Genomic DNA, 13831 nt, shown 5'->3' with positions numbered 1-13831 from the left:
GGCGACATCTCTCGACAAAAGCAGCTATATCAGTTCAAAATGGATTCATATGCTGAGAATTGTGACAACTTTTTTTTTTATTATATCTTCCTACAGATATAATAAAATTTATTTTAATTTTAACAATTATAACAATCTAACAATGTGTTATAATTGTTAGATTATTATTATTTAAAATATTATTTTGTACACTATTGTGTGTAATAATTTTCCAAAAGATTAGTTTATTGACAGTTTCAGATAGAGAAACGTTTGATCACTAGAGGACGCCACCATCGTAATTATATCTCGCTGCTATTCCGTCTCTTAACGCTATAACGCTTTAGTGCGATGTGTGTCGTCATCAACAGACAGCTCTGTTCATCATCCTGCTATACTGACTTGACGACCTCAGACAGTTTTGTTACAACATAATTAATGATATCCAAATCTACACGTTTTGGATAAGCTTATGATATGTGTTTCACACATTATGATTAAGATCCGTACGTAATGCACAAAACTCTGTAGTCTTTTTTAGTAATATAGAAGATCAAGATTAAATAATGAAACAACGTTTTTCGTGTCGCTACAAATAGATGAAAAATGAAACAATGAATTCTTTCTTCTAGTGTTGCCAAACATGTCAAAAGTTCAACAGTGGTTTGTTTCATTAGGCGACTACTAAACAATGAGTTATTTTTCTCCTGGCAAAAGATGACTAAAATGTAACAATTGTTTCGTTTTAGTAACAAAACTTTGTTACTTTTTGAAAAAAAAAAATAAGCATTGTTTCTCCTTTTAGAATGATTTCAAACTGGTCTGGGAACAGTTAATGGACAAAATACACTTTCCTTGGCCTTAATTTCAAACCATCCATTTCTCGCCTTGTTATATTTAACATATGCACTTATAATATAACGGACTCTGCTTATTGTTCCAAAAGACTAAAGACTGATTCTTGTTCCCGCCACTCATTTTCTCCATCGACTTCTTATTCATTTTATTCTTCGATGTGAAATGTTTTTTAAGAACAACAAAATAATTACGAAAAAAGATGGCGCAATTTTTTTATCATGATTTGCCATTTTTAATAAGTTGGTTACACTTCAAATGCATTTGAAAGCAAGTAAGCATACAATTTCGATATTGTTTCCCAAGCCAAAGAGGTTTCCCTTGTATGAAATTTTGACATATTATTAAGTAAAAAAAAGTAATAAATCTGCAGATGAGAAAATTCCAAATGTTCGTCCCAACTAAGCACGGGAAAAATCTCGCGGGACATTGCAGTCATAGTAGTAAATGATTTTCATCGACCGATGAAAATCATTTGCTTACTGTAGTTCTGGAATGGACTTAAACTAACTTTAGTCGTCTCAGTCTTAAGTTTATTTTATTATACCTCATAGGGTGGAATTGCCATAAAAAAACAGTAAATCTAGCTTTAAATCTGTTTGTAAACAGTAAATCTAGCTTTAAATTTGTTTAAAGCTAGATTTACTGTTTATACAGTATTTATTTAAATATCGAAATATTTAAATAAAACGTTTCTTTTATTTGAATAAAGTGTACTGAGCCACACTCTTTTTTTTTAAATAAAGGATCCTCTCGTTTTGATGACGTCATCAACAGTGAAGAAGTTTCATTATTAAACCAAGAATTTTGCTGTAATATTATTATCTAAGCTATTGTTAAGATGGCTTAATAGGGAAAATTATTATTTTGGGTTCTGTGTTTTGTTTGCAACAATTTTGAAATCTTCCACTTTTTTTTATTTTTTTAAAGAAAACCTTATCAACACGAGGAGCTATACATGCCTATTCTTCTGGTTCCCATCTGCCATACGGCCGCGGGAGGGTAGCTATATGCTACCATTCTAGGGAGAGATGATTATGAGCAAGGTGGTTTCCCGTTGCCTTCCTTGCCGTAAGTATTTATGACTGTAACCTGTGTGTTCACGGGGCCGGTTTGCCTGCTTGCGGGATGAAAAACCTCAGATAAACTGGCGGAAAAAACCCTGCTGCCCAAGACCGGCTAACTTGGCTATGGCTGAGGAAGATCCTTAAGCTCCTCACGTCCATGCCTATTCAGATTAGGCTTTTATAAACATCCATGCCCACAGGGCGGGAAGGGGGATTTGAACCTACAATCTGTGGGTCGGTGAGTTGGTTTGTTAACCTCTCCGGTAATCTGTCCGTCTTGTTTCAGCCTGTTGTGAATGCCATGTTGTTTCCCTCGACTTAGTCGCTTAAATACATTCAAATATTTTGCCATATCATACAATTATTTCCAGTGTGCAAGTGGTAAATTTTTTTTCCGAGTTGAAACTCAGGGTCAAAATTTCGCATACTACAAAAGCATTTCTTTGCTGTTTGCATACGAATGCAAATAACATACAAAGAAATGTATTAGACTTATGCAGTTTTAAGACTTTGAGGAGAAGAAAGTTTATTGTGTGTTAAATAAGCGGGTTTGTTTCTTTCGTTGTTGGAGACAGACTTAATCACCTTTAGTGCTGAAAAAAATGTCAAAAAAAAGTATGTCGTTTTAAACGAGATTCGAACCCCGGGGATTCATATAAAATTAATCCCTTCATTACTCCATTTTTCAGTTACCGAAAAATCAGAATAGATTGCGTTTTATTTTACATTGTTTGAGACAGGTTGAAAGAATGAAAAATAAAACTACATAAACTTTCTCTGTTGGCGAATACGTCAATACAGCTGTATCCTGTAGAGCACTGTGTCACAACTGAATGAATTCAGGTCACGTGACAGTGCACCGTACTGTTTGCAATGTATCGCATCCCTTTTCCTGTCTGTGATTTCGTAGTTACCTATAAATGGCAGATGCTTAAATTTCCTGTTAACTACAACATTACTACAAAGGCATTTCTCCTTTTCTTCATTAATTAATAATAATTATTATTATTATTACGTGACACCTCCAAGGGCTCGTTATACTTTACTTCATTTATTAAAGTGCATATTAACCTTTAGTATGTATTCTCGCATATAAAGAAATTTTAATATTATATTCCTTAAAGATAGAACACTAGCTGCGCATTTACCCAGTAGTATTTTAACCGAGGAAATAATGCAACTACAAACACACAGCACTTGTTTAAATATCGATATATTGGAATACCGATACTACAAATGTGTATACTACATTTTAGTCATCACGCTGTGAGACTGGGATGAGGTTAGACTCTTGGGAAGAGGTTTTGGAAAAGGCGATACTTTACCGTTGTAGTAGCTGTAGTGTGTGTGTGGGGGGTGGGAGGGGAGGGAAGCAGACCTTTTGTTTTAGATTAATCTAAATAAGACTAGTAGATACATTTCTCAAATTTTGCAAGCACTTATTAGATTTATTCTGTTCTTCTGTATGTACGTCATGTTATTCCTAGGCTTATTTAAATTAGGTATTTGAAATCAATACAATAAATTGTCGAACCGTCTTAGTTTTTGTTTCAACAGACAATTTGTACATACGCAATCTGGCAATAGCTTTCGAAATTATACAAAGCAGTGATTCCACTTTGGCTGGTGAAAGTACGTAATATTTGGTATTCAGAATCCCCACTGAAATTTGAGCTCATTTCAGTTTCCTTTTGATTTGATCATTTTAGTGAAAATTAGGCGAAAAATTATTTGTAGTACATAATCCAAAAACGGTTCTGGGTTCAATTCTTGTGTAACAGTGAAGGATGTCACTGTATGAGAATTCTCTTGGAAAACGCATTTTTTATGATTGTTCATGATCATTTACTTGTCTGTATATAATTATCAAAATTCATACAGAAATACATTTTATCTGGAAAATCTGAAACCAACTTTTTTATTATTTTTTTAAAAAGTGACACTGAAACGGAGATTGGGAGACGATTATTGCGAAGGACGTCTAAAAATTTCAGAAAAAAAAAAGTATTACTTAATTTTTTTTATGTGATTACCCAAGGAAGGGTATCTGGGAACGTAACCCATATTACGTTCGTACCGTAGGTGGAGTAAGGATATCTATTTTTTTTATTAATTTTATATGGTCGAGAAATCCTGCTTAGAGACCAAACGTGAAACTAATTCAGGCTTCTGATAAGCGGGGCGATAAAATTCATATTTTCCTTAAAGCCAATCAGAAGTATATATGCCCCCGGCAGAATTCGAATCCACAGCCTGTTAGGTGGAGATCAAATTCGCTAACCATACAGCCAAACAGTCCGACATGAAAGATATTGAAGGATAACTGAAGATAATTATGGGAAAATTTAATATTATACAGCATTAGTGTGAATTTAGGAATTAAATACGTATTTTTCATTAACCAGAACAACTAAAAACGATTTCTTTCTATGCTAAAATAATGTATTTCGAAGCACACGCACGATTCTTGAATAATGTTCGTCCGTTCATATGAACAGTCGCTGTAGTTGGATGAAATTTGGTATTGCGTCAAGGCGGAAGAAACTATTCTTTGCGTCTTTGACGGAATGTGGTTAAGATAAATTCATTAAGAAGAGTAGAGACTGTGTATGTCAAGCTGTTCAGTATTCTGTCCAGGTATGAACAGGGAAAAATGACAAGAACTTTATCTATTAATTCACGACTAGAGAAACTGCTTAAAACATGGTATAGAGCTACTGCAAGACTGAAATTTATTTATTTAGTTTGGAAGAAGAGAACTATTTAGTAATGACGGCAATTGCAAATATGAAAATTGTTTCTGTCACGAGAATCGGAAACTTAGCAAGTGAGGATGGATGCGGGTAAAAATGGAATGTTATCAGACTTGTCAACGTTGACATTCATCTTCCACCCAACTTTTTGGATGAATTTCATCGCCTTTTGTGATATCACCTGCATACGGAACACGTGAAGTGGTTTGAAAAACTCCTTGTTTTTTTTTTAGAGTAAGGTTCCTAGCTTATCAAGCACTTATCTTCCCCACGTACTAAGGTATTATAGGTCAGGTGGTAGGGCGACAGTATTTAGCAAGAGATATTAATTAAAAAAGTTAATAATTCAAAATTAAGTAACAACTCTTCTAGCCTATTTAGTATCCAGCACAGGAACTTTAATTTTATCTAAATAGACAGTACTTGTTTGCTGCGGTTGTGTAAGATGTTCAGATAGGTTTAAACCTTAATAACTAACCAGCTTTTATAGGAATTATAGAAGTGTCATAAATAAAAATTGCGAATTTGAGCAAATGATCGACAGTATAAATCAGGATATAACAGAGTCCTGGTATCCTCCTTGAAACTTAAAACTTGAGAATTAAAACTTGAATATGGATTATGCGTAACTTAGAGATGGGATAAAGAACAAGGTTAAGGAGGTGGGGGTTATACTACTGATTAGTGAAACGTTATATGGAAATTATCACATATTGATAATTCCGTATAACGTTTTACTAACCGAAAATGGAATCCCCATCAATAAAATTTCGGGATAGCTTGTATGTATTCGATATTGTACCGCACACTACACTTATTTAGAAATTATGGCATAAGTATAAGGCTCTGAAGTGGATAGAAGGATTATTAAGAGAGGGAAGACAAAATAGTAGTACTGAGTACACCTAAGTTGGACTCCTTTAACTAATAGGGTTCCACACGGCTACTATTGGGTTCATTGCTCTGCAGATGATACCGAAGTGGAAAGGGTAATTAATAATGGATAGCAAAGGTTTTCTAAGAATTAGCAGTTTAGCAGCTTAAAACTTATCCTTCACCTTTGTAGCAAAAATCCAAGGATAGCCGCCTATTTGAATTAGAATAAACTGAAAATTCAAAACAGTAGAAGATCCTTACTTACCGTGTGATGGTACAGTAGCCGTGAGTCCCCTTTTTACGGGGGGGGGTTACGGTACCATCTAGTCCCCCCAAAATTTTATCCGGGCTCCGGCACAGGCTGACGAATCAGGGCTATGGCTGGGTCAGTATTCTGTGTGTGTTCACGAGACCGGTTTGCGGGATGAAAAACCCCAGATAAAAAACCCTACTGTCCACGCCCAAGACCGGCTAACTTGGCTATGGCTGAGGAAGAGCTTTAAGCTCCTCACATCTCCGCCCAGAATCGAACCTAGGACACTCCTTCCCCAGGCATATGGTTGCGAAGCGCAAAGCCACTAGGCTAACCGCGCGGACAGTAGAAGATGAAAAGGAACCTGGGAACAACACTGCAGTTCAGTGTGAAATTTTCTAAAGTAGTAAGGGTATCAGAGCTGTTGGGTTCTTTCATTAATATGCCGAAACTTTTTTAATAGACACATTTCCGTATACAATAATGACTCGGCCTCATTTAGAGTACTGTATTCAAGTTTGGAGTCTGTATCTTAGAAAGGATATAGCTGTGTGTGTGTGTGTGTGTGTGTGTGCAGAGAATAGAGGAAATGTATTGATATCAGGAATGAATAGTGTTTCATAGGTTGAAAGATTTTGTAAGTTTGCAATCTACAGAATCTTTGATTTGATTCCCTTATTAAGGGAATTAATAAATTGAATTCTAAGATTTTTAAATTTTAGGAAGGATCGCTTACTCGAGGACATAGTTTTAAACGAATAAAGGATTCCTCTAAATTACATTTAAGAAGATATATATTAATGAAAGACTGGCCAACGAATGGAATAAACTTCCGGAAAGTATTGTAGTTAACAGATACTTGAAACAAATTTAAGAAGACGCTAGATAAGTTTTTATTTGAAAAGCATTGCTTTAGTGTAACTGGTATTCCTTGTAGTTTGAACTTAGGTACAACAGTTTCATTGGAAATAGACGTTAGTGTCTTTATTGTGAAAAATTGTTGTTCATTACTTTTCGTGTATCATATTTAGTGTCAGTAGTTTTATGAAACCATGAAAAGTATTTTGTTCTCGAAGGATTGTTTCTATTCTGATGATACATAATTAACCAGAAATCACGTGCCATTCTTCTGCTTGCGGCTGTTTGGATCGGAAGACTGACCATCATAATGCAACAATGATTCTCAGTGGGAGAGGAAATTTGCATCAAGTCGTCGGGATCTGAAGTTTCTGTTATGTAAATTTACGAATTCTTCTTTGCTTCATTTGTTTATTATTTTAGGTCAGTTGTTTAAAATGACTAAGCATTGATTAGCTTCTCTTTGTGTAGTTTTGTGTTTTTGTGCACATAACAAGTAGTTCTATCTGAACTCATTCTTATGAAGTTTTGAACTGGAAAACGTTTCTAAAATCTTTTAAAATATTAGAACTTTTTAATTGTTATTTTTAAATTTCAGTTTGAAATGAAAGTTAGGATAAACTGCATCTAACTCTTTATAGTTATAAATTATTTCTACACTTGTTAAATTCGATTTAATTCGCTTTTAATTTTGAGTTTTCGTAAATACCACTGAATTTTATTATTCTAATTTTCACTTTTATAATAAAAATAATGTTTTATTATCATTTTTAAATAAAAAATTCACAATAATTTTAATTGCTTAAGTTGTTTATATGCAATTTTAATTTTGTTTTCCTAATAACATTTCATGATTAATTTCATAACGTTCCCCCACAAAAGTCGGTCTGTTATGTGTCAGGTCTCCGATTTCATCAGATGTTTTTTTGTGGTACAAAGCAAATGCCTAATTGCATCAACCGAATATGCTGTCTTTTTCTTGTCTGTTTCGCTAATCTTTCATCTTCCGTTCCGATTAAGTGACCACAGTTTCTTAGTACCTCCGTTTACACATTCTTGTATGCTAATAATCATGTTCCTTTTTATTTATTCATTTATTATTATTTTCGTGTTTCATATGGTTCTGACGTTAATGGCATCTTTTAATTATTGTAAGTTTTCTCATGATCTTCATGTGTGTGATCTTTAGTCTTCAATCAGTTTTATTTCTAACACAGTTCTTAGATCTTTAAGTTCAGACTGGTTCGAATATTGTCTTCTTATGCTGCTAGTTTAGCTAATTTCAGTCGTATTCTATATAAATTTATTCATCTCACTTCCCGCCATACCAGCGTTACTCATTCTGTTATCTGTTTCCATATGAAATGTGCAGTCTTAACTAAAATGATGCCTAAATAAGCGAAATATTTTATTCTTTCTACACGTTCACTACTCAGATTTCTATTTTCTTAGCTTATATTTTTTATTAGTGTTTTTATACCAAATGTGTCGTTATTTCTGGCGAAGACTTTTAAAGATGTGTAATAGACTTATTTCAGAAAAAAATGTTATCTGCATAGAGTAGAGAACTAAGCTGAATATCCCCTATTATTTGAATATCACTTTCCTTAAAAATGTGGTCTTTATAGATTATGAATAACAGTGGAGATAGAATACATTCTTTCTTTATTTTTGCATTATTTTTATTGATTTAATGATTGTTTTTATATTCAATTTTATTGAAGTGAAGCATAATATTTTTTATTTTGTCTAAATTACGTCACAAGAATCGACAATAGGAAAACATTTAGCATTCCAGTCACTGGGGGTAGAGGAAGAGAAATCATTCTGAAAAAAAAAAAGAAGCGAGGTATTATACTAGTTTATGTTAAAACACCTCCAGGCTATGCTTTGTATGCTCTATTGTGTCATTAATTATATCTATATTTTCAATTGGATTTACCTTCTTTAAAGGAAGTTCCCATGCTAAATGAAATCCGATAAAGCATTCACAGAATAAACAATAAAAAAAATGAAAAATGAAATGAATAAAAACTGGGCATCTCTATCATTGAAGACTAACATGCAGCATTGATCATGTGTCGTCCGAATCTAATGAAAAATATATCTAGTATAAATTTCTCGATCAATTAACGAGAAATTAATTGATTTAACAATGTAGTAGCTGCTGTCCATATTGATGCTTCGAATTGGATAATGTAAGATTATTATCGAAAGTTTAACAGTTAATTCAGTTGACAATGTGTTTGATTCCGATATCATTGTTTAGAATTGGATATAGTACAACTTTCCTTATCATAAGTTTAACCATTAAAAATAATTAACAACATAGCTGCATTGTTCATTTAACAATGTGGCTTCTGTCGATATTGTTCTTTAAAACTGGATACAGTGAAACAGTTCAGGCATTTTTATGCAGAAGCTGCTGTTATTGTTACAAACGAATACGCTGACAATTACCCCTGCTGACGTTAGGTGATGTATCTAAATAAACAGAGGGAGAAATTTTGTCAGTTTGAGAGAAACTGAGAAAAGACAGGTGGAGAAGGATGGATGGCACAAATTATTATCTGTGGATCGTTACAATGTTTCCCGATTAGCATTTCTCATTAGTTCTAACTAAAGTGTGTTACTCGAAAGGTAAACATAGCACATTTGCATATTTATTAATGCACTAACAGAAAGCAGATCCTAGTCACGTGATTGTATCGGGATGCCTTGTTGTGACCTTATTTTCAGTAACTGTCTCGTTTCGACATGAAACATATGATGCAAAGTAATTATCGTTCATGTTGAGTGCCTTTTTAAATTAAAACACCTTAGGGATTTAATATTTTTACCTTCCGGTTAATGCTTATGCTGCGGCTCCTCAGATACTGATTTAATTAACGAAAATGATAGATATTGAAAGGCTAATTAACGAAATACACTATCTAAAAATCGAGCTGTTTATTTGGAACATCATCACCACCAGGTGTCGCAGTTATTAGATCAATAGGGAAATGGATAACGGTTCAAATCATTTTTTACAGCCCCCCCACGCAAAAAATAATAATAGTATACGAGTATATAGATGATTAAATTGTTTAAGCAGTCGCGAAAAATGTGTATTAGAAATTATAGCAAAATACATTGTAACACAGCGCCAGTTTCGCCCCTATCGTTGAAGAGAAGGAACTAATCAACGAAAAGAAAAGAATAATTATGGCGGCTTAAACCGCACTCTTAATCGGATCGCTTCTCTTTTCCAACATCATTAATAATGAAGACATTCGCTGTCACCACGCGTCTCCTATGGACGATTTTTCAACAGACCGCACGTGATACATGCACTTTCTAGAAACTCATATTTCCTAACGGGTTATCTATTGCGCTCCAACCGGCGAGGTTTAATTTTCTCTGTGTGCTGAGACTTGATTGTGTTTAAATTGCACTTGTCATTGAAAAATCGCTTATATTACACACTGACACTTAGAGGTAGATGACTGTGTGTAAGGTTACAGTTCGACGATAAGATTATGGCGGATAATGACAAATAACCACATTATATTCTAGGAACGCAACAGCAATGAGAGCAACAATTGAATTGGTACTGTGAGAGCAACAGTCAAGCTAATTTCATCATTCCAAGGCTAGTCGATTTTAGTATACTGGCAATTTTGTCGCGTGTAACAACAATTGAGTTGGTTTCATTGTTTCAGGCCAGTCAATTTTTGGTAGTTTTGTCACGTGTAGTATAGTTCGTTTAATGAAACAATTGAAAGCATACGTTGTTTAATCACGACAACAATGCTTTGATTTCATTGTTTCAAAGCTGTTCTATTCGTATTTCATGCTTAACAATATTTCGGCGTGTTATATCAAATCATGTGAGAAAACCAAAGATAAATTTTAATTCAGTGATAACAATTGACTTTATTTCATAAGCAGTTGATTTCATTGTTTGGGCTCGTATCACTTGGAGTATAAAAATCACGTGGGAAAGTGATTGATCATGTTTGCGATCAATTACCCTGCTGAAATACCTGCCAAAGTGTTTATGACTAAGTTGTCAATGATAAACCACGTTGGACATAAACCTGATTCTAGGGCGATGGAGCACGACTGGCTCTGGTTTCGAGATTCCTTTCAGACCGTTTGTATCCTCACGCGCCATTAAGTGATGCAGCATGACAACCTATCATTTGAGTGTGCGCACTTATGAATTTTCAACACGGATTACGTTGCTTCCTTCATCCAGTTAACTCACTGGACTTTGTGCTACATAACTGCCTTATTTCCAGCAATATTATTACAACGATTGGCTTGAAGGTAGTTGCAGAAGCATATTTACGAGCCATGGAGTTAAAGCTTCGTCTATTTAAAGTGGTTACAAAAGACTAATGGTCAACTTTCACCTTTAACACTTATTAATGCAGAATTAATAATAACACCCACTGTTTTAACAATAGTCAGCATTCATTATTAATAAATTCATTTGTTAATCTGTGTCGTGCTATCTTCAACTCACAGATTAGTGGATAAGTTTCTGTTTATAATTAATGATAAGAGGTACTCAGCTTAATTAATTGGAAAATTCTGCTGGGAACGAAATCCCAATCTTTTCAGTAAGGGAATCTTTTGAAGTACCGGCACAGTCGTGGGAGGACGACAAATTCCCAAAACAGGTCCGATTACACGAATACACGCATAAAAGACACTCGTTTGTGTCGTATGCTTTGAAAGCATTCTCAAATATCGCAACTTGTTGGTGTAAAGCGGCTTTGTTACCTTGACATCCTTTTGTATCGTATAAATCTCGTAAGTGGTCAGTTATGCTAATTTTGAGAAAAATAAGGCCACTCAGCTATCATTTGATGGTATCTTCTATTTTAATTTAGATTAAATTTTTAATCTAAATTAAAAGCTACCTTTTACGACAGAATATACGTATACATTAGAGCCACGAATGGAACTATCACGTTTGTTTAATAATTACAATAATGAAATAGATTTATTCATTTCAAACAAAATAGCAGACTAGTAAATTATTCACGAGGATATTCAAAGTTGTCAGAGCACTGCTGTTAGCTCAGATAAACATTACAGGATAGTTGTTCAAACTTCCATATCTGTCCGACAAAAAACTAATGACACCCACACACAGTAGTAGAACATGTGTTTGCATAGAAACATGGAAACAAATATCACATCCGTCGTAGTTTGCTGACATCGAAAAAATACAATGATTCCTCGCCACCTGGTATACTCAAGGAGACAGTACTATTGTAGTGAAAACGTGTCAACACCGATCTTAAACAAACGCACAAAACTATTTTATTATATCTGTATAAAGAGACTAAGGTCTTATCTCACCTTTTGTATTTTCTGTTTAACGTAATTCGAGTAAAGTCTTAAAAAAACTTGTTGATATTTTTGTCGGAACGATAAACCGACAGACTTGATAATTACATTTAATGCTCTACCATGTTTACGACAATATTATAAATAATGTATGGAATAACTAAGTGAATTCACTCTCCTTTGTGTTAATTTTGGTCATTGAATTTTTGACTTCGCTTTTTTATATTTCGCATGACTTATCCTTTCCTATCTTCACTACATCTGATTAGACAAACAAACAATAACCTGATTCATAGATGGTGTTTGTTGTTGTAATGCTTTTATATTTTTTACATGTTGTTTTCAAATATCGCTGAAGTTTTTGTCCTAAAGCGTCTCCTTTTTTTATGATAAAAAATATTATCATAAAAACAGACTAGCTCAATGCATAAATCATAAATTATGATTTATGCATTGAGCCAGTCTGTTTTAAAATTTTGAAATATAATTAAAAACAGCGATTACTTTTCCGATGTTCAATTCTTGCTCAATACATATATTGTTATGCAAAGAATGTCTAAATTAAATTTTGTACGAGTGACAGAACGCAGGAAATTGCAAGTCTCTTCCAGTAATATTTAATTTTAATTTATTGTAGTAATTTAGTAAGAAAAACATCAACTAGCCGAATAGTTAGAGCGTTTAAATTGTATATTTAATTATAATGGTAAGATTGAACATGATCAGTATTGCTAATTCCCAGTATACAGATATTGCTGTATATCCTGTGCAGAATGAATTTTACCTAGGATATACAGTAATAGGTAAGTATACGTGCACTAAGCAAAAAGTGTTTTATCGACTCTAATCATTAATGAAGCCCAAAACAGAAGTTCTCAATAAAAACAAACATTTAACCCAAAACTCTACCTATGACTCTAGCTATGACTTCACATAGAATAAAGTAGCAGACAGCTATTTTAAGCGGTGTTATCCAGCCAGATATAGAAACAGAGGCAGAAAATCTAAAATTAACTGGATGAGAAGACGTACAATAAATGCAATGACACGAAAAGGGTCAACAGTGAGTACTTTAGTTGCAGCTATGTCTTTCACAGATGGTTGCATCACAAGAGTAGAGATACCGAAAGAAGGCGATCGTAAACGGTTAGCATGATTTCGTTAAACGAAGGAACATCAGTGTGATTGGCGAATATTTAATATCCTTTCCGATTCGCTTTATGGATAAAAGAAAACCAGCAATCGAATTTTACACTTCAGCTGAGGTCAACAACAGTAACATCGCACGCAGAAACGCATGCATTGTTAAACTAATGGAACGATTTATTTGATTATTCAGATGGCTGATATTGACTAAGGATGATTATCTTGATTTATATTACACTGTCGTATGTGTGTGTGTGTGTGTGTGTGTGTGTGTGTGTGTGTGTGTGTGTGTGTGTGTGTGTGTGTGTGTGAACGATTATTTGAAATATATAACTCTAAAGACTTCTTGGTGGTGTAATAATGGAAAGTGCAACAATTCAGTCGCAGTAGATCGAAAATAAATTAGTTCTGTGGTCATTCCTTGTTTAACCGCACAAGGTTAAATATTTGGTTCATATTGTTGAGAGTTAACTGTTATCTATGGCATGTGATCAGTGGTGGAATTCACCCGTTTCGCACAGGTTTGTGGGAACCATTTCCTAAAATAATCCAGATTCGCCTAACTTGTCCTTAACCTTTTCAGTTTTTTTTCTTTATACTGAATATATATAGATAACGTGTGTATATATAAACACATAAAAATTAGACGCATATTCATAGCATAAAACGGTTGGAAGGCCTTAAGACATGCACCTTTTCAT

At 33.9% G+C, this 13831-nt stretch overlaps 2 protein-coding genes across 2 annotated transcripts in view; one reads left to right on the top strand and one right to left on the bottom strand.

The window, feature by feature from the left end:
* Positions 1-13831, bottom strand: part of LOC150096728 (pyrokinin-1 receptor-like) — a 144971-nt gene that overhangs the window by 55226 nt on the left and 75914 nt on the right. The window lies entirely within an intron of this gene.
* The window catches only part of LOC150096725 (uncharacterized), a 460240-nt gene continuing 460017 nt past the window's right edge, over positions 13609-13831 (top strand). The window contains exon 1 of the mRNA XM_090408697.1: positions 13609-13651. The gene's annotated coding sequence lies outside the window, so the exon portion shown is untranslated. The remainder of the gene's footprint in view (positions 13652-13831) is intronic.

This window comes from Typopeltis vanoorti, chromosome 18 (genome assembly GCF_054136105.1).
Source record: "Typopeltis vanoorti isolate ZY-2024b chromosome 18, IOZ_Tvanoo_1.0, whole genome shotgun sequence".
Lineage (NCBI taxonomy): Eukaryota > Metazoa > Arthropoda > Arachnida > Uropygi > Thelyphonidae > Typopeltis > Typopeltis vanoorti.
Note: the sequence above shows the minus strand (reverse complement) of the source record. Positions and strands in the feature narration are given on the sequence as shown.